Source organism: Pleurodeles waltl, chromosome 8 (assembly GCF_031143425.1).
Source record: "Pleurodeles waltl isolate 20211129_DDA chromosome 8, aPleWal1.hap1.20221129, whole genome shotgun sequence".
In the NCBI taxonomy this organism is placed as follows: domain Eukaryota; kingdom Metazoa; phylum Chordata; class Amphibia; order Caudata; family Salamandridae; genus Pleurodeles; species Pleurodeles waltl.
In genome coordinates, this window is record NC_090447.1 from 808,547,568 (window position 1) to 808,574,093 (window position 26,526).

Sequence of the window (26,526 nt, forward strand, 5' to 3'; positions counted from 1 at the left end):
AATGTATCTCTACAAACAGCTTTTGACTCACTAAACCTTGTATAGAATAAATTTATCAACAGTGCACTTACTGACAGTTCTCAACAGTCCATAAAGTATATTTCTAATTACCTGAACTTAGAGCAGTTTCTTAAATACAGCTGAAGACACCAGCCTATCTCATTTTCAAATTCAGTCACTTTCACTAAGCACAACTCCAACAGGCTTGCTTCTCCTCCAAATCACCAAGAACAATCTGAGCTATCCCTGGTTCTGCACCCAATCACATCACAACATTTCTTCAACCATGCAGTAAGAATGGTAACTATTGGTTGAGCTTTGGCCCTTTTTTTTACTTCTCCCCATACGATCTTGCGCAACTCTTGCAGGATTGTGAAATACCTCATGGCAGGCCCAGTAATTTTCCATGAAGGTCTCCCAAGCATCTTGTGAGATCGCACGTGTCAATGCGCAATCACAACGAAATTGTGGGGAAATAGTAGTATGTAGATGACGTATCCTCTCCAATGAGACCACACCATGACAGGTGTGTATAGTATGCTGTGGGGAGAGACTGGCCTCTCTACACAGACCTGTGTCTCAGATGACAAGTGTATGAAGTAGTGTGTATGGAGGTAACGGTATCTCCAGTGAGACACCTCCCTTGGATGATGAGTGTACATAGTAGTGTGTGAGGAGAGACTGGCCTCTTACCCCTCTCTTACACGTAAGGTTAGCGTAGTAGGGTACCTGAATGGACTGCCTTCTCTTTCGACACCTCTTTCTCAGGCAATGGGAGTGCCTAGTAAGGCATGTACATGGACTGCCCTCTCTTTTCAGATCTCTCTCTTAGATGACGGGGTTGCGTAGTAGGGTGTGGGAATACATCTGGCCCATTTTCTAGTTTCTCTGGTTCCGGTGATTTTATTTAGGAGTTCCAAGAGGTAAGGAGCAACAAACCAACACCTTTCAATCAATTTACAGTGTAATGTGTTTGGTCTTAAATTATATCTATGAGGCAGAAGTTCAAGTTCAAAGATTTTAGTAAAATGTTTGAGCCAGACTTATGTAAATGAGTCTCAGAAACATACTATATAAGTACAGAGTCACCAAAGGAGAATTACATTGTCTATTCAGATTAAATGTAAGCTCATGGCAACCCAATATCTCAGTTGCTGAAATACAAAAACTAAAAAAATCTGAGTCTAGACTGCAATCTTCCTGTCTAGCCATTTGAAACCTAACTACATCTAATTATTCTAATTATGCTAAGGAATACCTAAAGATTTTTCCAGAAATGTAGGAAATAGGAAAATATTCAAAAGTGTCAACATAACAGACACCTCTGTAGAAGCTCTACAAGAAAGAGGTGCGTAGTACGAAGCCACTTCAGCCAAAGAAAGCTTAGAGAGATCTTTACCCCTCTAAGGGGGTCATTATGAACACGGCGGTAACAACTGCCGTGTTCATGCTGGCGGTCAAAACACTGACCGCCAGCGACCCAGGAACCCCGCCGGCCAAATTATAAACATTTCTGTGGGCCGGTGGGCGGAAACATTGTTTCCGCCCTCCGGCTCACAGAGAGGCCCAGCCGGGACATTGACGGCGGCTCCACATGGAGCCGCCGTCAATGCCTCTGTGCGGCAGGTGCAGTTGCACCCGTCGCACAGATCACTGCCCGAAAATCGGATGTAATGGATGTAATTATCATGCTTTAAAGGTGACAGTTCATATGCCTTATGGCCCTGGCTACTCACACTGTACCTGACTCTGAGGACAAAAAGTGAGAGGCACTACAACTGGGCACACTGGAAAATGCACACCATCACAGAGTGGACCTTTGGGATCCTGAAGTCCTGCTTCCATTGTCTCCAAAAAACGGTGGGGCACTGTTGCACAGACCAGATACATGCTTCAAAATCATTGCCACTTGTGCCATACTACACAATATTGCAATGAGGAAGGGCCAGCACGACAGCCCCATAGAGCCAGATAAAAACTCTGATGATGAGTTACCACCACTTAAAGTGCAGCAGGAAGACACACTTGCACAACACACAGAGATCTCGAACAAATTTATTACCGAGGTAAGATAAATTACATTTTCAAATAATGACACATTGCCCATGATGCTAATGCTTGGTGCATGACTGTGAGACCACCTTTCATGCAGGTAGCAACAACATTGTAACACGCAAGGATTGACTGTATCTTTGAGTAAGTGACATAGCTAAGTACATGTACAACAAAAGTAACATATGCAAAACAAAACAAAGGTGACTCATTCCTCTGAGAGTACAGTTCTTCACTTCTTTCTGGGGTTGGGTGCTTTGTCAACAAAATTAGGCTGTAGAACTGGTGATATGTCAGTCCCAGAAGTGTGTCTGCATGAACGCCTGGTAGTGCATGCAACCTGAATGGATGTGGCATTGAGGCTAAAGCCCTCTTCACTCTCAGGTGGGGGCAGGATGTTGGGGACACAAAGGTTGGGGGTGTGGATATTCTCTATGGCTGTGGTCACTTGCACAAGCCCACATGCAACGTTCTGACACCAGTGCCTCATGTCGGTCTGAATTATCACAGTACAGCTTGTTAACATTGTTGTGGCTATTATTAGGCAGTTGAGGGACCAGGTGAAAGAATCAAATCTTGCCAGGTACAGCCTGTGCCTCTGTTTCTGCACACAGTGCTCCCTCTCTACTGCCGCTACCCAATGGTCCTGACCTTCCTCCAGAGTCTGCAGTGACTTAAACATACATTGCAGCTGCCTACTAACTGTCTGTGTCTGTTTTGTCTGCAGGCGCTGTTCTGAAATGATGGATCCTTCCTACCCACCATACACACGGGCACAATCAAACATGTTGTCTCACAAGTTTTCAGTTCGGACTGCTGATTTTTGCCTTCTGCACCATCTGTTTTGTCCTGGCCTCTGATGTTGTAGGGTCCATGTTCTGTGATTGGCCCTCATAACTAACTGTCCACAAAATCTGGCAGTGGTAAGATGGTTGTTCTCCTGCCAGTAAGAGTTGGGGTGATGGGTGGATGAATTGGTGGTGTTGCGTGCTGCATGACCACTTAAGTGTCATTAGGCCCATCAGCTGCATTGGGTCCTGGCACCCAGGCTGTGATCTGTGTAAATGAATGTAAATAGTTATTGTAAATAAATTGCTATATTTTGTCTACAATGATTGTTTCATGTGTTTGTAACTTGTTAATGTGGTCGGATATGATTGTGTAGCAACCAGCACACAGGGCAGCAAGATGGTGATGTGTACTACAACTGTCATGATGCATTGCCAGGGTGTGGTAAACATCTCAATGGACCTAATCATGCTGTGTGTATGTTATATGGATTTACTAACATCCTGTTTTGTTAAGTAAAAAAGGAAAGATTACTTACGGTGGATGATGCCTGCTGGATTGGAGGTGTCAATTTCATCTACTCCCACTACATTCTCTGGTTCCAGAGTCCCCTCTATTAATGTCTCCATGGAAGTTGAAGAGGGGCGTTGTGGGGGTTCTCCACTGGTTCCATATCCCTCTGCCACCCTGCTGGCCAGCTTCTCTTTTGTACGAGACCTCAGGTCATGCCACCTTTTGCATATCTCAGGGATGGTCACTGGGTGACTTCTAAGGAGTTCACCTTCTCCAGGATGGTGGTCCATATCCAAGTCTTATGGCTCTCTGGTACAGAGAAGGAGGCCTTTGCAAAATGTTGGTCCACATGGGCCCCACATTCGTCTGTCAGGTGCTCCAGCTCCTTCTCGGTGAACTTCACTTTGCGCTTTATGGACCCCGTGTCCTTGCTGCCATCCTCTGTGGCCATGGTATTCTCCAGGGATGGTGTAATCCGTGGCAGTGGTGCTGCAGGGGCACTCCTTACTTCCAGCGTCAGCCTCTGTTGTGGACAGTCCCTTTATTTATTACGTCCCAACATCATCACTGTGCACCAGGAGACAGGATCTCCAAAATTGCGATTTCCTAATAGGAATCACGATTAGGAAATTGCAATTTTCGTACATTCCAATTTGCGATTCCCAAATAGCGATTACTTTTGATTCGCTATTTAGGAATTGCAAATGAGAAATTTTGAACATATGGACCGAAATCCCTTCTCCTGTCTTCCACCAAATTAAAGAACTTCTTTTCTACATCTGTCATTGAACAGGTAAAGTTATGTTTGTGTACATATGCAGTATTTATAGGCTTTAATGATACGAAATATTTCCCTGCTTTTTCTGCACCTTTAAAATAAGGATTCTTGTTCCAATGTTTAAGCAAGGGAACTTCTGAGAGTACTAAATCCTAATTTGAAAAATAATATTGGAAACTTCCCACATTATAAAATATACTCAATATAAGACTACAAGAATCTCCATAAGTCAACGGAACGTGATGGTAAGTGATACCCTCAGAAATTGAGGCAGGTAATTGCGTACACATATAGCAATCCCTTGCATTCATAGTGTCAATGTACTTATAAAGCAATCTAAAATATACATTTGCAGAATAATCTCCTCTAGAATCAATCAATCAATCAATCAAAAAAATTTGTAGAGCGCGCTACTCACCCGTGAGGGTTTCAAGGCGCTAGGGGGGTGGGAAAATCGGGGGGGAGCAGGAAGGGTTACTGATCGAACAACCATGTCTTGAGGTTGTTTCTGAAAACCAGGAGGTCTTTGGTTTTGCGAAGGTCGGTGGGGAGGGAGTTCCAGGTTTTGGGGGCGAGGTAGGAGAAAGACCTGCCTCCTGTGGTGGTGCGTTGGATGCGGGGGACTGTGTCTAGGGCGAGGTCGGCTGATCGGAGGTTGCGTGTGGGAGTGTGGAAGTTAACTCTTTTGCTGAGGTAGGTTGGAGGGATTTGTGTGAGTGGATGAGGATCTTGTATGTGATTCTCTTGTCTATGGGGAGCCAGAGAAGGGATTTGAGGTGTGGTGAGATTCGTCCGTGGCGGGGGAGGCCCAGGACGAGGCGTGCAGCTGTGTTCTGGATTCTCTGGAGTTTGCGTTTGAGTTTGAGTGTGGTGCCGGCATAGAGGGCATTACCATAGTCCAGTCTGCTGCTGATGAGTGCGTGGGTGACTGTCTTTCTGGTTTCTGGGGGAATCCATTTGAAGGATTTTTTTAGAGTGCGGAGTGTGTGGAAGCAGGAGGAGGTTAGAGCATTGATTTGCTGTGTCATGGAGAGGGAGGTGTCAAGGATGATGCTGAGGTTGCGTGCGTGGTTTGCGGGGGTGGGTGCGGGGTCTAGGGCGGTGGGCCACCAGGAGTCATCCCATGTAGTTTTGTTGGGGTGGAAGATGATGATCTCGGTTTTGTTAGAGTTGAGCTTGAGGTGGTTAGTGGTCATCCAGTTGGCGGTGTCGAGGAGAGCGGCGTGTAGGTTGGTCTTGGCGGTGGTGGGGTGGCATAGAATCATCTATGTGTAAAGCTTTCTCATCTAATCTATAAAGGTTAGTATCTCTAGGACTTATTGTTTGCAGGGGAACTCTAGGCTTATATTAAAAGCACTACTAATACTAAAATATGCAATACTGTGCCTATTATGTGACTACATCTATTTTTCTGATTAGCTTCCATGATTTCTCTAAAATTAGATCTGTTAGGGTAGAATGCAGCAGCAGCAGAGTATTCCCTGTTAGTTCTACCTGTGCAAAGCAGCAAAACAAAAGTCAAAATGATAAACAACAGATATTTACGAAATCTTTGTGAGACTTTGTTAGCCCTACTCGGTGTTCGTCTAAGGGTAACCCTCTTTTCTTCTTGTAGTAGGGTCTAAGTGTTCTCCTTCAAAAGTTTATGGGAAGTGTCTAAAATGTGCACAGTTCAAAGTCAACACTTCTAGAATTAAATGCCTCAGCCTATCCCAGAGCACAGGAACCTCAAAATAGAATTCAAACACAACACCCAGTTCAAGGAGGATCAGTTGCATCTGCAGTGTTATCCCAAAACTCCCAAAACCTTCTCTCTCAGTTATTTGCAGCAAAGTATGTCCATTCATGTGACAAGTACCGGGCACTGTTGTCCTCTTTGATCTCCTGAGTGCCACTCCCTCATTGTCGCTTCACTAAGATCAGAGTTCTCAGTATCCTCCAGGATTGTTTGTGGCACACGTTCTTTAGGCAAACTCAATTTCTTGACCTCTAGGCCATCGGTCTCCAGCTTCCACTCACCTTCTCCTAACACTTGGTTCTTAATAAGGGTCTGAATCTGAGTTCAACTCATTCACCACCACAGGAACGGATTCAGTTACTTCAGCTTAAACTGTCATATGCTCAAGAACCCTCTCAAATGGATCACATGCTGTTTCAGGTTCTGTTTGACCCTGAGAGCCTAAATAACCTGCTCCTGTTGTCTCTCTGTCATCACTGGCACTTCTGGAACAGGTGCTGCCACATCAAGAGAATATTCAACTCTGTGAGTATGGGAAACATGAAACCATTTGGGGAGACCTGCACACTTCACAGCAGTCGCTGTGGCCAGAATGACTTGCTATGGCCCGTGCCAACGAGGGTCCAGACACATTTTTCTTATGTGTTTCTTCAACAAGACCCAGTTGCCAGGGTAGAGGTCATGGCACTGCTCCTGATGCAGAGGGTCTGTAGCTGCTCCAACTTGATAAGACACAGAGTGCACCACATCAGCTAGACCTTTAAAGTAATCAAGGACCATATAATCTGTAATGTTCACAAGTGCATTTGCAGGAATTGCTGGCAATCTCATTGCCCTCACCATGATGACCTTGTAGAGAGACAGTCCTGTCTTCCGATCAGGTTATGTTTCATCAACACAAGAGGCAAAGCATCAGTCCATTTCAGAGTTGTTGAGGCACACTCCTTTGCTGGCCTGGATCTCAGCGTACCATCCACCTGCTCAATAAGACCCAAAGCCTCAGATCTATAGCTTCAATGTAATCTCTGTTCCACTTGTAATGCTGAGCACAACAGTCTTAGGAACTCATTATTAAAATGAGTCCCTTGATCTTATTACAGAGAAGTCAGGAAGCCAAACCTGAGTATAAGCTCCTTCAACAGCAATTTTACTACGAGACTGTCATTTCTTCTGGTCGGGTGAGCTTTGAACCAACGGGAGAAGATGCACACAATCACCAGGACATATCTTAGTCCGTTACATACAAGCATCAGCCCTCCTGATCTTCCTATCTGATCGAGTGTTACTGCAATTCTCTTTCCAACATTGTTCTGTTGACACACAATACATCTGTGATACAGCGCTTTAACCATCAATCTGAATTTAGGATTACATCACTTTTGGCTGAACAATCTCATCATGGCATCCCTACCACCATGAGCTGGACACATGAAAATGCCTCTCCATTGGGTTTAACAAACTGTTCGGTAACACTAAACTTCCATCCATTGAAACCCAAATGTAATCATCTCTTTTGACACAACCTGCTCTAATCCAACTCTCCTGTTCTTCTTCCGCCACTTCTTCCTCAAGCCTCTTTACCCCTTTGCAATTATCTGCCACTGTCAACAAAAGATTCTAATTGGTCTCCTCCATTCCCCCATTAGTATACTCCCAGTTAAAAGTGCAAACATTGTGACCACAGTACTTTGCAACCTCATCTGCAAAACTGTTCCTAATATCACACAATCAAACCAAGTACATTGTGCAGGGCATTTGACCACTGCAACCTGTTCAGGTAACTGTAGAGCTTCAAGAAGGTTTCTCACTTGCTCATCATTCTGGCTATGGGATACAGAAGATGTCGTAAACCACCTCTGGGACCATAATTGTCCGAAGTCTTGAACACCACCAAAGCCGTGTTGAACATTCGTAGAAATTGTCACTTTCAGCTAGTCAGAAACACAGCATTTCCTAGTGAGAGCAATAAGTTCACTACTTGTGTAGAGAATATTCCTTGAAGCCAATAAGCTTCAACAACTCCTGCAATTGTGCAAACAGCATAAGCAGCTTTCAGACTTCTTCCACTGTCTCGTCAACATTAGCCATTAACATAGAGCACAAAATCAGATTCAGTTAGTGGCTCTTCTCGTATGTCTGGTTTTGGCTTGGTGCATAGCTCTGTAAAGCTTGGCCACTAAGGAAAAGTTGGGTATCCACGGCCAACTGTGGCCCACCATTCCCAAAAATATCCTGACTTCTCTTTACATATGTCATGACTCCATCTTGTCCCCTATGTGTGGTGGGTTTTACCCGCCGGGTCCATGTCATCCTTCCTTTGAGGCGCTTCCCTAAACTGAATAATCCTAGTCATGAATACTTCCCTAGTGGCGTCTCTGGGGCCCATGTTCTTTCTATGATTTTCCCCCTCACACTGAAGTCAGAACCATTAACCCTCCTGTGGTGTTGCTAAGCAAGTTTCATCCAGTTTGCACATGCAGATTTGACATGCTCAGTTAAAATAACTTTGTTTTTCTGAAGAACACTGGGTTTTACCATCATGCACTTGGGTTCAAATGTAATGGTGATATGTCAATTACTGTTTTTACCTGCTACTGGGTAGGTCCATTTCCCCTATTTTACAGCACATGTATTTCCCTCTCCTCAGGCTCATTGGAATATTCCAAGCCTCCACATGGGCCATGTGCCCTTCTAGAACACTCCTGGCTTCCTATATAAATATCCTCCTAGAATCTGCAATGGCAATTGGCCTCAAACCTGCTCCAGGATTTCCCACTCAACTTCTGTAGTCCCATAATGGGTGAACTGCAAGGACTACCCATAATCTCTTTTAGGATCTCTTGTTGAATCGTGGACTCGATCACTTGGTTTACCCCAGCAATTGTCTCAGGTGTCAAATTGTATCGAGGCATTCGCAGGTACTCAGCATTTGGCTTAACTGTAATTTGGGAAGGTTCAACACCTTTAATCACTCCAATGTCTTTTCTCAGGAAATACCACACTCAAGGTTTTACTGTGTTTTTAAGATCCGGTGGTAAATCATCAATGGTCAACAGATTAAACAATGCACTGTAAGATCCATCATTCACCTTTTAAAGGTAATTTCGTAATCGCAAGTCTGCATCTCTATGTCCGATGGCATACAATAGATGATTCAGTTCAACTTACAGAAAAGATCCCTTCCCAGAAGACTCACAGGGTTGGAAGCACACACTACATATTGGTGATTCTCTTCAAAAGACCCTATTTCTGCCAGAATTTCTGCAGTCTCTTGAGCTGTCATCTGTTTATTCACTACTCCTACAACTTGGACCATTTTTTCCGAGGGAGGTTAGGTTTGGGACTTTTACTGTTCTCAAAGTAGAATGGGTAGCACCAGTGTCAACCAAAAATAACACAGGTGGTCGTTTACTTCACCATCTAATGGGCCACGTCCATCTACCTCTAAGACTGCGCCAAGTAAGCAATCTTCTTCCCCTCTCAGGCACCATCAGGCTGACTGATTGGAGCCTCAGCTCTCAAGTGTTGCAAACATGGGAAACTGTTGGAAAGGATTGTTGTCTTGAAACACATTCATGTTCATATTCGAGACTTGGTTTAAAGTTAGCTCTAGAACCAAATTGTTAAGCTGTGGAATTGGGGGATGTGAAACATGCATTACTGTAGCTTGCACACATTGTAATTGTGCCCTCTCTTTCCTTGTACATTTTGCATTTGTGCACAGTTATTATTCTGATATCGCATAAACCCTGAATTGTTAAGCTAATTAGTTGGATTAAGACGACATTCCCTCTTTTAATGTCCCAACTTGTTCCGGACATGACAAGGGGTGCTGCCGTTCAAAATGTTGGCATCCATCCATGTATTATGATCAATTAGGACACTTCGACCTTTACCCTGAATTAGATTTTGTCCCTGTTGATACATTCATTGCATAGCACCAACAATCCCTACAATAGGCTGAAACTGAGTACTTCTCTAAGCCACTGTCATCTGAGCAACCATCAACTTTTCCTTCAGCTTCTTCTGTTTCATCCCAGGTTCATCACTGCAGTATTGGCATATCTCAAAATCTCATCAACTGATTTATTCTGCCAACAAATCAAATATTGCTGAATCATCATGCTATTCTCAGGTCTCAATCCTGTCACTAACCTCGACATAAAATGCCCTATATCCTTGGGCTCAAGCGTCTCCATTCCACTGTACTGTTTAAATGCCTGCAACATCTCCCATAATAAGCATGAATCTATTCTTTGGGTTCCTGAGTTGTTCTATTAATCTTAACCCAAGCTATATCTTGGGGTGGTGCCTTTGTCTTAAACAATTTCATGACTTGCTGATACTTTTTCATCACCAATGGCAAAGGACCTTTCGTCACCCAGCTTCTTGGTGGCTCTGATTCAGGTCACTAACAGATACCTTACATTCCACCCACAAGTCACTCAGAACCGCAGTGTCTAACAAGGTGTTCATATCGACCCAAATCACCTGCAAATTTTTCACAAAACCTCTCAACTTGCTTGCACCACTCCATTGGCTTTTCTCTCCAATTTGGGAACTCATTTGTGAATGTTAAAAGGTCACTTCTACTCCAAGGCACATGTACATAACCTCCACCAATTACTTTTCTCAACAGGAATTTTGTTTCCCCTCCCACTGCGTCAGTATAGAAGGGGGATCCCCTGGGGGTTTCTTTGAGTCTTTCTTTCTCGCCCATCAAGCTTCTCACTTGTCCATTTCATTCCATTTCCAAATGTTTTAAATCAATTCTTTAATTTGTGTTTTCATTCCTGGAATCCACATATTGGTTATATCTTTTTCATTAAAGCACACCAATAACTTCTCTTTAAAGCTTTGGTTTTGTTCAAATCTATCTCTTATCGTTGGGCTAATTGCACTAGTTTATTATAAACTTGTTCTGCACACCTAGTAATATGTTTACACATAAACACAAGTTCATTTTCATGATAGGTGTCTAAACAAGCCAATTCACAATTTCCACTAATCATCTCATCTAGTTTTGACTTTATTTTCTCTACATCTAACAAATGCTCTTTCTCTAGTGACTGAATTGTTCCTTGACTCAACTCTGTACTCATACTTTCCCTTAAAGGGGTAACACCATTAAAAGCCTTCACCTACTCATCTATTTATTTGGCACTAAAAGTCCATGTTACTATCGGAATTTGAGGTACATTTTCTGTTCCAAAGTGTACCACTACTGAGATTTAGAGGCGGATCCCATATGCGTTTCCAGTAGTTGGCATTTTCTGGTAAGTACCTATTGAAGTACTCCCTGAAAGGTTCGAAATCAAATCTGCACTTGCCACACACAGAGTACTCGTATGTGTTGGAACCAAACCAACAAATTCTCTAGTACCAGGATTTGCTGAAACTTTACTTGTTCCATCACCTGAACTTGGGACAGTCAAATTATACTTTGATCTTCCTGGGCCTTCAGGTTTATATACAGGGACTACAGGGTCATTAGTGACTGGGACAGTAAGAGCATCAACTGTATTCAGGTAGAGTCAGCTGGGGCATAAATTCTTGAATCATATCCTCTTAGCTCATAATGTACATTACCTGGAGTGGCCCCAACAGGATTAGGAGTCACGTTTGCTGGGGCAGTGGCAAACACAACGTTTCCACTAACACCTATGCCGTTTCCACTTTCCTCCTGAGCCTGAGTCTCATTATATGGGGGTAGATGTTCAGACAACAACACTTCCAGAAGGCTATCTCCAGAATCAGTGTCACTGATCTCACTCATATCATCTAGTCCTTTTTGTATTCATTCCTTTCAATTTTTGTCTATTTTCTTTTCCTTCTCCCTCTATCATGTCAGTTCTCAACCTTTTTTGTTCAGCATCCCATCTATCATCCGCATAGGTGCACATAGCTCTTCTGGCTTCACCCTGATATTTCTCTTTATCTCTGGTGTGAGCAGCACGGTCCCAAGCATTTAGTCCCACATATTGTGTGGTTCTGGGAGGTGGTTTCATCTCATACAACACCCTCAGATTTTCAATAATTCTCAAATTGAATGTGCAGCATTGTGGAAACCTCAAAGCACTTTCATTTTGTGTGATCTTGTGCCACTGACTAAGCCAAGAACATGTATGGAGCCCGAAGTTTATCGCCATATAGTGACCTGGGGTATCTTCGGTAGGTGTCTCTTCTCCCTCTCAACTAGATATAAGTACATCTCTTCTAAACAAGTCTTGCATAACCTCCCAGCCACCTGATCATCGACTGGAAGCCACTATCCATTCAGGAAACAGCAGCCCTCATAAGTACGACCCACTGACGCATGCCCACAGTATATCTTCAGCCTGGGCCGGAAGGAAATCAGCAGCATCCTCACTTCCATCAACACCTCCATCAGGACTGCCACCATCCCTGAAGCATGGAAGCAAGTAGAGGTTAAGCTGATCCTTAAGAAACCATCCACTGACTCCAGCAAACTAAAGAATTACTACCCCATTTCCCTACTCCCCTTCCCAGATAAGGTCCTGGAAAAAGACATCAAAAGATAGCTCTCCGAACACCTGGAAAGACACACTCTACTAGACTTCTTCCACTGCAGCTTCCACTCCAACTACAGCACCAAGACCGCACTTATTGCAGCAATGGATGACATCAGGTCCCTCCTCAACCATGAAGAGAAGGCAGCCTTGCTCTTCTTTGACCTCTGTGCCGCGTTCAACACCATTTCCCATTACACCCTCACCTCCAGACTCCACCATATTGGAATCCGAAGCAAAGCCCTCAAATGGATTCACGCCTTCCTCACAGGCCCCACCCAGAGAGCCCGCCTCCCACCTTTCACCTCGGAACCTAAGAGCACCATATGTGGCGTCCCCCCGGGATCCTCACTCAGCCTCACCCTTTTCAACATCTAAGTGATGCAGTTGGCTGAGATTGTTCATTCCTACGGACTCAAAATCATCTCATACACCAACGACACCCAACTCATACTCTACCACTCTGAAGACCACGCCACCCCAGAGTCAACTTCAGCAATGCCTTGACACAATTCCCCAAATGTATGAAGTTTAACTGCTTGAAACTGAACACAGACAAGACAGAGGTGATCATCTTCGGAAGCAACTCCTCCCCTTGGGACTACTCCTTGTGGCCCTCCTGGTTTGGACAGCCCCCGAACCCGACTGATCACACCAGCAATCTCGGCATCATCAACAGCAAACTCACCTTCAAACAACAGCTAAAGGCAGAGGCCTCTTCCAGCTTCCACAACCTCTGCATGCTATGGAAGATCTTCAGATGGGTCCCCATCGAAACCAGAAAGATGATCACACAAGCCATCATCACCAGCAGACTAGACTACAGAAACGCCATTTATGTCGGACTCCCGGCCCAGCTCCTTCACTGCCCCCAGACCATCCAGAACGCAGCGGTGAGACTCGTCCTGGACCTCCCTAGGTAGACTCGCAAAACCCCCACTGCAGAGGTCTCCACTGGCTGCCTGTGCACAAGAGGTGTCAATTCAAGGTTCTCACCATCATGTCCAAAGCTCTCCACAACATCGGACCCAATCTCATCAACCAGAGACTCTCCTTCCACCGGCCCACCAGGGAACTTCATTCAACAATCCTCGCCCTTCCTCAAGTCCCGAGAGTTGATGCAGCCGCAGCAGAGGGCACTCCTTTTTCTATCTTGCTGCCAAGATCTAGAACGACCTCCCCCCAACCTGCACACCACGCACACCCTCCCCAACTTCAGGAGGAAGCTCAAGACATGGCTCTTTGAGGAGTAGCTACTGATTGGCAGTGACAACCCACAGCACCTGGATACCCCCTGGGGTGATAAGCTGCACTTTACAAATCTACTGATTGATTTATTGATTGATTAAAACTTTCATTTTCACCAAACAAATAAACAACAATCACAGTAACATTTTGTTTAAAATCAGGAAATAACACTGTATTCATAATCCTTTGCTCAACTGTAACAACCAATCGCAGCACAAACTCTTATGACATCCACAACCAATAGCAGTGCAGCAACATACCAACCACCCTATACCAGTGCAGCACACTGTGACGTCAATCTTTCTCCTTGGAATGGTTCACCCTCCTTTACAATCTACACTCACACATTCTCTTCAGCATCACTCTCGTACACTACAAAATGCAGTAAAATAACTAACCTTTGTCTGCTCCACTAAAGAATCTACAGTATTCAATCACACAAGAACATGAAACACTTTGAATGAAACCTCGACCTACGGGGTATCATCCAGGTTCACTCTGTGCATTAACATCTACTATACCAATTGCCTCACGTTCACACAAAGATAAAATCCCCATCACAATTGTGTTGTGCCATCTACGGTGTCTCACAGCGAACACCACTAAACTTAGCAGACAATCACAATATGGTGCCTTTTACACCTTTTAATACTATCCAGGGCTCTTTGACTATGCCTGACCTGATAACAACCTCAACTTCTTCACTAAACACCACACTCAAGCAACATTCAGAATATATCTGCAAAACATCATCCAAATCCACAAACACCACAAATTAAGCATGAACCACTGCAATTCGTGACCCTAGTGATACTCACTCCTCCCTTGCCGATACAACTCTCTTCCGAATCTCCAAAGCTTGGCCGGTCCTCCAAAGTCGGGCATGGGCACAAGGGTCTGGGTTCTAGGGATTAACTAATCTAGACAACAGGGTTCTAGCTCTCCTTACTTCAGGATTCTAAGCATCCTACTCTGCTACCATCTGAGAAGGCATTTGGCCCATTTTCTAGTTTCTCTGGTTCTGACAACTCTCTTTACGAGTTCCAAGAGGTAAAGAGAAACAAACACACACCTTGCAATGAAATTATAGTGTCGTTTGGTCAAACATTAAATCTTGAAGGTAGAAGTTGAAATTCAAACGTTTTATTACAAATTTAAACCAGTCTTCTGTAAAAGAGTATCAGAAACATAATATATAAGTACAGTATCAACCAAAGGAGAATTAAATTATCAGATTAAATCATATAAGCATACAGCACACCAATATTTCAGTCACAGCAATATAAAAGATAAGAAAAAGCACTTGGTGTTCAGCACCTAAATTGCAATCTTCCTGTCTAACCATTTGAAACCTAATTAACTAGAAAACATCCATCTCAGATGATGGGAGTTCATTGTAAGGTATATACATGGACAAGCCTCTTCTGTCAGACCTCTAGCTCAGATGATGGCTGTACATAGTAGTGCATGTCATGGACCAACCTCTCCTGTCAGACCTCTCTATCAGATGACAAGTGTGCGTATTAGGCTGCGTACACGAACTGGCCTCGTCTGTCACAACTCTGTCTCAGGCTGACAGTTCTCTATAGCAGGGCGTGTGAAGACAGACTGGTCTTTTTGCTGAGACCTCTCTCTTGAATGACAGGTGTGCATAGTATGCTCTGGATAGGGACTGTCCTCCCTGCTAACACAGCTCTCTCTAATAACGGATGTGCACTGTAAGGGACTACACCCTACTCACATTTCTTACGAAGTGTGCATACTACAGTGTATTCAAAGATCTCTACTCCTTTCTCATATCCACAATACTGCAAGAGTCTCACAAGATCGTAACTTTCTTGGAAAATAAAAAAATTAACCATCTATTTTTCACAGTACTTACCTCTTACACACTTCCTCTCAAAAACAATGACCACAATATTCATTCCTATTGATAGAGCGTATTCAGAACTCATCTACCCCTTTTTACTATTCACTATCCCGCAGGAGTTGCATGAGATCATAAAAATGGGTTGAAAACAATATACATTTATTTTTATCACAGTAGATATCCCTTACACACCTTCTCTCTAAATGTAGAAGGACAGCATGCCTTTCTGCTTCCCCCTTATACAGTTTTCACTTCATTTCCACAACATGCTGAATTTTTCAAAGTCAATAATAATGGCCACCATTTTATTTCTAACATTCCAACAGCAAGTCAATCAAAGTGCTCGCTTTCACAAGACTCGCAGAAGCCTTTCGCTCCCACAAGAGTGTGAATGCTCACAGGAAAAATGGGCCTCTCGGCCAATCACAGAGCACCATTTTTGAATTTGCACTCTTGTGGGAGGCCTGCGGGTCTCTCACACGCCCAACCGTCCAAATATACAATTCTTTTTTACCCTTACTTTCTCAAAAACTACCCAATGGATTTACACAAAATCACAAAAAGTATAATTTGTGGACGAAGATCAAGCTTCACACGAGATTTGGTATAGTTCCACTTAGCCGTTTTTGCTATATCAACATCTAAAGAAGTCTATGGAAAATACATGGGCATTTTGGGCCTGATTCTTACCTTGGCGGTCGGCGGAGAGTCGGCGGTCGGACCGCGAACAGACCGGCGGTCCAAAAAATGGCATTCTGACCGCGGCGGTCACCGCCACGATCGACCGCCACTTCCCCACTCCGACCGCCACGGCGGTCATGACCGACGGGCTGGAGTTCGCACACTCCGGCCCGGCGGTCGACCCAAGACCGCCAACCGTATCATGACCCTGCTTACCGCCGCGGTTTTTGGCGGTCGGGAATCGCCATGCGAACCATGGCGGTAGGCACTATCGGGGCCAGGGAATTCCTTCCCTGGCACTGATAGGGGTCTCCCCCACCCCCCACTGACCCCCACGAGTCCTCCCCCCACACCCTCCACCCCCCTGCCACCCCCCAGAGGTGGTACGAACCCCCTGCCCCCCCCACCCCGACATGCACATACACGCACCCCGACATGCACGCACCCCCAACATGCACATATGCACACCCCCTACACACACACATACACAACGGGGGCACATACCCGCACACATACATGCCGACATGCGCACCCGCCGAACTACACACATTGCCCAAAGGCACAGCAGCACCCCCCGCCCGCATGCACGCACTCACACACCCCCTCTACACACCCCCATGCACGCACACATCACACAACACCCACCCACCCCCTCCCCTCACGGACGATCAACTTACCTTGTGCGTTGGTCCTCCGGGAGGCGACGGGAGCCATAGGGACGTGACCGCCAACAGAAGACCGCCACACAGAAATGTGGGTCGTAATTCTGGGGGCGGTGTTCTGCTGGCGTGGCGGTGGAGGTTGACCAGTCTCCACTTTCCCGCCGACCGCCAGTGTGGCTGCTGGCGGTATTCCGGCGGAACGCTCCCAGCGGTCGGAATACGCGCAGCGGCATACCGCCGCGGTCAGCGGTCTTTACCGCGGCGGTAAATCGGCGGTCTTGCGAAAAGACCGCCAAGGTCAGAATCAGGCCCTTTATGTTTAGGGACCCTCCTTTTTTCTCTATCCCTGCTTGACGGATCACCCCAAAACTTTCCAGGAAGGAGTTGAGGTAGATGAACATTTTGTTAGGTGTTGTGAAACACCTAACCTGGTAATCATGATATAGTGCGAGTTAGTAAATATGAGGTCTCATGTATATTTCTTTTGTTTAACATGGTACCTAATGAAAGCACACTATGGGGGTGATTCTGATTCTGGCGGGCGGCGGAGGCCGCCCGCCAGAATTCCGCCCCCATTATACCGCTCCGCGGTCAGAAGACCGCGGAGGGTATTATGAGTTTTTCCCTGGGCTGGCGGGCGGTCTACAAAAGACCGCCCGCCAGCCCAGGGAAAAACTCCCTTCCCACGAGGATGCCGGCTCGTAATCGAGCCGGCGGAGTGGGAAGGTGCGACGGGTGCAGTGGCACCCGTCGCGTATTTCAGTGTCTGCAAGGCAGACACTGAAATACTTTGCGGGGCCCTCTTACAGGGGCCCCTGCCGTGCCCATGCCATTGGCATGGGCACGGCAGGGGCCCCCAGGGGCCCCGCGACCCCCCCTACCGCCATCCTGTTCATGGCAGCTTTCCCGCCATGAACAGGATGGCGGTAGGGGGGGTCAGAATCCTCATGGCGGCGGAGCGCGCTCCGCCGCCATGAAGGATTCCCCCGAGCAGCGGTAAGTCGGCGGGAGCCCGCCGACTTGCCGCTTCTGACCGCGGCTGAACCGCCGCGGTCAGAATGCTCGTGGGAGCACCGCCAGCCTGTTGGCGGTGCTCCCGTGGTCGGTGGCCCTGGCGGCCACCGGCCGCCAGGGTCAGAATGACCCCCTATATGTACTTCAAGAATAAAAGTACTACCACTATGATCTTATGTACCCCATGTACTAGTAGACCTTGTGGACACCTTAAAGTGCTACCTAATGGATTGGCATTGAATCCACCTGATGAACACCTTAAAATGGATGACCTTATTTTCTTGTGATTTAGATGCATTAACATGTTTGTGAATTTAGACCTAGGATTCATATACATGTAACAAGGTAGAATAAGAACCATGTCTAAAGGAATTGTCATAGTGTTGCACCTTATAGGTGTAAGGAATATTTTTACATAGTTATTTGAAAGAGAACAATTTAAGAATTACTCAAGTGAGTTTGTTGCAAAATCTTTATGAGCAAGTTCCTCCAATTGGAATAGGATATTCAAGAATTAAATATAACTGTTGCTCTCTGCCACAGCCATGTTCATGCCGATTTTGTGATGATTAAACAATGTTAAACTAGCTTGTATGAATTGGATAACCTGATTGGCTGAACTGTACTTCACAGAAACCTATTTTCAATGAGATAATTGCTTGTAAATCTGAACAACAAAAGAACATACATACAAACTGTGCCAAAATGAAGAGTGGACTAAACTGTTTTCAGTAATGACTTAGAAGTTCAGTGGTATATGGGTGAGTGAGTGTATGAGTGGTGTACAGGTGGTTCAATGAGTGTATGAGTGTGTGTATGGGTGAGTGAGTGGTACATGAGTCCCTGAATGAGTGTATGAGTGCATGTATGGATACATGAGTGAGTGTATGTTGCATGCATGGGTGATTAAGTGAATGAGTGCATGTATGAGTAAGTGAGTGCATGAGAGTGTGTATGTTTGATTGACGGTGCATGAGTGCATGTATAGGTGACTGAGAGTGCAAGAGTGGTGTATGGGTGATTGACTTAGAGTATGAGTGCATGTATGAGCAACTGAGTGAATGATTAGTTCATATATGAGTGAATGACTGAGTGCATGAGTGGTGCATGGGTGATTGAGTGCATGACTGTGTGTATGAGTGTGTGAGTGAGTGTATGACTGGAGTATGGGTGACTGAGTGCATCAGTAGTGTATGAGTGATTGACTGAGTGTGTGAGTGGTATGGAGAAAACGTAAGAAAGTAGTAGTGAGGATAAGAGTAAGAATTAGAAAAAGAAAAGAATATAAGATAGATAAAGCAATAAGAAAGTTTTAATAATTTAAACATAGATATATTTACTGCATTAATGTTTTTTACGATCCGCAGATCCTCTGTCATGACAGGAAACCTACATTGGCAGTTTTTTTTTCTTTTAAAACTTTGTTTTCCACGTTTACAAAATGAAGCACGTTGCATCTTTGTTGTTTTGCTCTTTTGTTTTAGAGCTAGTTTTTTTTAAAGAAAAAGAAAAACAAACAAAAAAGTTTAGAAAACCTTTAAAAAAAACAAACGTTTCTTGTTAGAACCACTATATTCACAGAAAAAAGAGCTGTGTCTGTGTTTTTTTCTCTTACGATGTGTGTGAATGTATAGTTCAGAATATGCGTGGAAGTCTAAGTGTACGCGTTAATGTATATAAATATGTGCCTGGGTGCCTCAGTGTAAGCATTAGTGTATGTCTGGATGTGTTAGCACATATGTGACGGTGGGCATGAGTGTGTCAGTTTATAGATAATTGTGTGTTTGTATTTGTTAGTATATATGTGGGTTTGTTACTGTATGTATGAGTGTGTGTCTGGATACATTAGTGTATGCATCAGTGTGTCTGTGGTTGTGTCAGTATATGAATAGGTGTGTCTGGATCTGTTATAGTATGTTATAGTATGTGTTTACATAGGTGTATTAGTGTAGGGGTGACTGTATATGTGAATTTCTTGCTGTATATGTGAGTGTATTCTTGAGTGTATGAGTCTATAGATGAGTGTGTAGCTGGGTATGCTAGTGCATGTACCAGTGTGTGCCTGGATGTATCGGTGTCTGGATTACTATGTATGTGCATGTATCAGTGTATAGATCAGTGTCCTACTAGGTGTGCTAGGGTATATGTCATGGTGTGCCTGAGTATGTTCGTGTGTGCATTAGTGTCTGCCTGGGTGTGTTAGTCTGTACGTCAGTGTGTGCTGGGGTGTGTAAGTGTATGGACAAGTGTGTATCTAACTGTGTTAGTATATGAATTAGTGTTGCCGTGGGAATGTCAGTGTATGGATCAGTGAGTCTTTCGGTATGTCAGCAGAGATATTAAGGTGTACATGAGTGTGTCACTTTTTAGTAAATGTGTCTCTGGGTGTGCATGGTGTGTCAGTGTATGCATAAGCGTCAGTGTGTACCTGTGTGTCTTACTGTATGCATATGTATTTGTCTGGGTGTGTCAGTATATGTGTCTGAGTGTGTGAGTGTATGCATGGGAGTGTAATTGGGTGTGTCAGTGTACGTATATGTGTGTGCCTGGGTGTCTAAGTACATGGAGGATAGTGTATGTGAGTGTGTTAGTAAATACATCAGTGTGTGTCTGTGTGTGTTAGTGGATGACTAGGTCTCTGCCTGGGTATGTCAGTATACACATGACAGTGTATCTGGGTGTGTCAGAGTGTATATCAGTGTCTATTTAGGTGTGTCAGTATATTTATTAGTATGTATAGATCGGTGTGTCCCTTGGTATGTCAGACTACATAGCAGTGTTTTTCTACCTGTTTTAGTGCATAAATATCTATCTGGGTGTCTCTGTGTGTGAATTAGTACATGCCTAGATGTATTTTTACATGCATGAATGGGCCCCTACATATGTGAGAGTATATACCAGTGTGTGCTTGCGTGTGTCAGAATATATATTAGTGTGTGTTTAAGTGTGTCAGTATATGCATAGATGAGTGTCTGGGTGTGTTACTGTATGCAGCGGTGTTTGCATAGGTGTGTTAGTGTATGCATTAGTGTGTACCTGGGTGTGTTAATCTATATGTCAGTGTGTGCTTGGGTGTATCAAAGTATGGATATGTGTGTACTTGGCTATGTTAGTCTATTTATCACTCTTTGGCTGGGTATGTCAGTACATACATTAGTGTCTATCTGGGTGTGTCAGTATCTGAATTAGTACATACCTGCATGTATAATTGTGTAGATGAGCAAGTCCCTGGATGTCTCAGGGGATATACTAGTGTGTGCCTGGGTGTGTTAGTGTACATATATATATGTGTGTGTGTGTGTGTGTGCTCTTGGATGTTGCAGTATATCCATGTGTGTCCCCAAATTTGTCACAATACAAATGAATGTGTGCCTGTCTGTGTGTCAGTGTATATATCAGTGTTTCACTGGGTGTTTTAGTGTATATATTTGTGTCTGTCTGGGTAAGTTAGGGTATTCATCATTCTTTGTCTGAGTATCTCAGTATATGCCTCAATATCTATCTGTGTGTGTGTCAGTGTCTGCATTAATATGTGTCCGTATGTATCAGTGTATACATGAGTGGGTCCCTACGTATGTTAGGGTATATAGCAGTGTATGCCTGGGTGTGTAACTGTACACATTACTGTCTGAGTGGGTTTGTTAGTCTGTACATCACTATGTTGTTGGGTGTATTTGGCTATGTTAGTATATCCATCACTGTTTGGTGTATTTGGCTATGTTAGTGTATCCATCCGTGTTTGTTTGGGTATGTCAGTGTATACATCAGTGTCTTTGTGGGTATGTCAGCAGACATGTCAGAGTGTGGCTGGATGTGTCAGTGTATGGATAAGTGTGTGCCTAGGTGTATGAGTGTATGGATACGTCTATATCTGGGTATGTTACTGTATGCATTAGTGTGTGGCTGGGTTTGTCAGTGTAAGCATTAGTGTATGCTTGGGTGTGTCAGTGCATGCAACAGTGTGTACGTAGGTATGTCAGTGTATGCATCAGTGACTATCTGGGTATGCTAGTCTCTTGATTAGTACATGTCCCCATGTATGAGTGTATACATGAGTGAGTCTCTGGGTGTGCTATAATATATATCACTGTATGCTTAGGTGTGTCTGTGTATGCGTAAATGTGTGTTTGAGTGTTTTACTGTATGCATCAGTGTTTGTCTGGGTGTGTTAGTGTATGCATTAATGTCTGACTGGCTGTGTTAATGTGTATGTCAGTTTGTGCTTGCGTGAATAAGTGTATGGATGAGTGTGTGCCTGGCTATATTAGTGTATGGATGTGTGCGCATGGGTATGTCAGTTAATGCAACAGTGTCTATCAGGGTGTGTGTTAGTGTCTCGATTAGTATATGCCTGCATGTATTATTCTCCATACCAGTGACTTCCTTTCTGTGTCAGGATATATATAGGTGTGTACCTGACTTTGTTAGTGTATGCATTTATTTATTCCTGGGTATGTTAGTGTATGGATTAGTGTCTATCTGGGTGGGTCAGTGTCAGGCTTACTACGTACTTGCATGTATCAATATATAGATGAGTGAGTCCCTGGATATGTCAGGGTATATACCAGTGTTTATTTTGGTATGTCAGTGTATGCATTAGTGTTTGTCTGGGTATGTAAGGTTGTGTATGACTGTTTCCTGCATGTGTTAGTGTATGCATATGTAAATACATTGGTGTATTACTGTTAGTCTGTATTAGAGTATCAGTATAATTAACTACATGTACTTGGGTATGAATGTATGTCGGAACAACGCATGCTGGAACAATTCATGCCTGAACAACGAGGTCAGAACAATGACTGCGTTGTTACCACTAATGCCTTTACCACAAATGCCTTAACAGCGATTTTTCGTTGTAAAGGCAGTCCTGGTAAAGGCATTAGTGATAGGCATGCATGGTTCCAGCATGCGTCCCCCTTGGCCCCCCACCCCTAAAAATTACCGCAACCCCCCACCCCCTCCCATAAAACCACACAAACCCCTCACCCTTGCCTGTAAAACTACCCCAACCCCCACCTTGTCCCTAAAATTACCACAACCCCCACCCTACTCCCAAATTCTAAAACAACCCCAACCCCCACCCAAACCCTGAAACCTAAAGTACCCCAACTCCCACCCCTAAAACCTAAAACCACCCTGCCCCTAAAACTACCCCAAGCCCCCACCCTGCCCCTAAAACCTAAACTCCCCCATCCCCCCACCTCACCCCTAAAATTACCCGACCCCCCCAACCCACCCCAAAACCTAAAACCACCCCAACCCCCACCCCTAAAACAACCCCAACCCCACCCCTAAAACCTAAACTACCCCAACCCCCACCCCTAAAACCACCCCAACACCCCTGCCCCTAAAACTACCCGAGCCCCCCACCCCACCCCTAAAACCCCCCAACCCTCCCACCCCGCCCCTAAAATTACCCGACCCCCCCAACCCACCCCTAAAACCTAAAACCACCCCAACTCCCACCCCTAAAATTACCGCAACCCCTCACCCCGTCCCTAAAACCTAAAACCACCCCAACCCCCACCCCTAAAACCTAAACCACCCCAATCCCCCACCCCTAAAAATCGAAACCACCCGACGCCCCACCCCCAAATACTAAAAATACCCGACCCCCCACCCCGCCCCTAAAACTAAAAATACCCCTCCCCCAAACCTCAACCGCCTGACCCCCACCCCTAAAACTAAAAATACCCTCCCTCCCTCCCCCGCTCTAAACCTAAACCGCCCGATGCCCCCTCCCCTAAAGCTAAAACCCCACCCCCGCCCCTAAAACTAAAACCCTCCAACCCCCCACCCCTAAAACCTCCGACCCCCACCCCGCCCCTAAAACTAAAACCCCAACCCCCCACCCCACCCCTAAAACAAAAAAATACCCTGACCCACTACCCCCGCCCCTAAACCGCCCGACGCCCCACCCCTAAAACTAAAACCCAACCCCCATCCCGCCCCAAAAACTAAAAATACCTTGACCCCCAACCCCGCCCCTAAAACTAAAACCCCAACCCCCACCCCGCCCCTGAAACTAAAAATACCCCGACCCCGCCCCTGCCCCTAAAACTAAAACACCAACCCCCCACCCCGCCCCACTTACCTGACTTGTTGCGTCATCCTCCTCAGCCGACTCCCTTGTTTTGTGCCTTAACCACGCATGTGCGTTGTTCAGCACATGCGTGGTTAAGGCACAAAACAACAAAGTCGTGGTTAACGAAACGGTTGTTCCGCTTTCGTTGCCCATTACTTAGATGTTCCGGAGTCGGCATTCAGGGCATTTCCCCTTGGATATATTTATGGATGGTCTATCAATGAAGAAAGATGTAATTAGTTACCTACATTACCGGAATAAATAGGTCCTTTAATCTGTGTAAAAAGAGAGAAAACATAAATAGAAGTTAAAGTTTTATATTATTAGCTTATCTATGAAAATCTCACAACCTGTAATAACAAAGATATTGTTAATAATAAGACACAAGAAAGTTACATTACTGTATAGCAATTATAAATATTATTTAAGCATGTCATGTTCCCTTGTCCACTGTTCTTAGTTTATATACTTTTGCACTTTAAATGAAGTGCGTATAGACACTCATCCTTGAACAGTGGGAGGAAAAAACAGTCATATGGACTGTAGAAAAAAAAACATAGTTACATAGCAGGTTATTTGAAATTAACATTTCTTTGTATGACACTCAGTACAAATATTTACCAAACTCATTTAGCTATACTTGTTAAATAATATAAAGTATGTTACAGATTTATAATACAATTAATGTGTATGATTCACAGTAGTAGTTAAAAACGCATATGAAGACACCCCCTTTGGTAGGCCGCATGAAGACATAAAGGCCCTCATTATGACCTCTTACCGCCGCGATGACGGCCGGCAACTTATCGCCGCACTGGCGAATATCCGTCCACCATATTATGACACACACACACCAATCCGACAGAATACAGCCACATACACAAATCCGCCAGACCAAAGGTCAGTGATAAACTGGCGGTCCCAAAACCCACACCGTTACACCAACAGAACAACACCACCACATTGGCCAATTCAAACAACACACACCTGCCATCCATATACACACCACATCCACACACCCACACCACTATAAAACACCCACCCACTTTACTTACAACCCTTTACCAACAACTATTGCCACCACGAGACTGAGAAGAAGAGCACAGAGACAACTAGACACACACACCACTCAAACCCATATACCCCTCACGCACTCCACATCACACAACCCACCACGTTACCCAACACACACTCACCAACACACATCACACAACACCCATGACACCACAAAGGCACCCTCGTTTCACTGAGGAGGAGTTAAGAGTCATGGTGGAGGAAATCGTCAGGGTAGAGCCACAGTTCTTTGGAGCACAAATGCAGCAGATATCAATAGCAAAGAAGATGGAGCTATGGCGGAGAATCGTGAACAGGGTCAACGCCGTGGGACAGCATCCAAGAACAAGGGACAACATCAGGAAGAGGTGGAACGAACTACAGGGGAAGGTGCATTCCACTGCAGCAAAACACCAGCTCGCCATACAGAGGACTGGCGGTGGACCCCCACCTTGTCCCCCACAACTCACAGCATGGGAGGAGCAAGTCTTGGCATTACTGCATCCAGAGGGACTCCCCGGAGTTGGTGGAGGACTGGACACTGGTAACTCTACTTTAAATAATTATCACCCCCCATTCCTGCATGCCATCACACACCCTCACTACCATCACTCCACCACATACAACACACTCCTTCATCACATCTCACTAATCCCAATGCCAGGCCCTGCATGCTGTATCAATGCATGCACACCCCTCCAAGCCCTGCATGGACACTCATCACCAAAGCATGCACAGCATAGGGAAACTAACATAACCACAATACACCAACATACACAAGCAAAATCTGGCAGGGGAACAACAACCATAGAGGGGAAGCTACAGAAGTACAAATGTCAGACACCTGAACCATAATACACAATTTACATCCTCACAGGTACCCCAGCCAATATCACTGGAGAGGAGGTGCCACCACTATCCAGTCCCCCAACAGAAGAGGCCCACAGTGATGACAGTAAATATGGATGTCAAGATCTGGATGATCTACCTGGCTCATCAGTGACCACTGGAAAGCAGGTCACCAAGCCTACTCACAGACCACCACAGAGCCTCCCCCATCAGGAACCAACACCACAGCACCCACCCAGCACATCCACACCTCTGTACAGGGACCCCAGGCCACACCTTGCACAGAAGACAATCAGGGACCTGCGGTCAGTGGCAGTGGGCACACCGTTCAGGGGACAGAGGCACAGGCCAACAGGGATACTGGGAGGACTGCTGTGCGCCAGGAGGAGGACAGGAGCAGGGAACTGACTCTCCAGGAGGCACTCTCTGAGATCCTGGGAGCGTACCAACATTCACAGGACACGATGGGACAGATCTTAGACAACGTGCTGGAGAACAGGTGGCTGCAGGAGGGACAGTATCAGGGGATCAGGTAGGACTTGCAGGCCATTAACAACACCCTGATCTCCATAGCTGGGGTGCTGGCAGACATGGCCAAAGTCATGAGGGGGGCTACAGCACAACAGCGGGCCCCTGCCACTAGCCAGTCGTCTGAACAGCACTC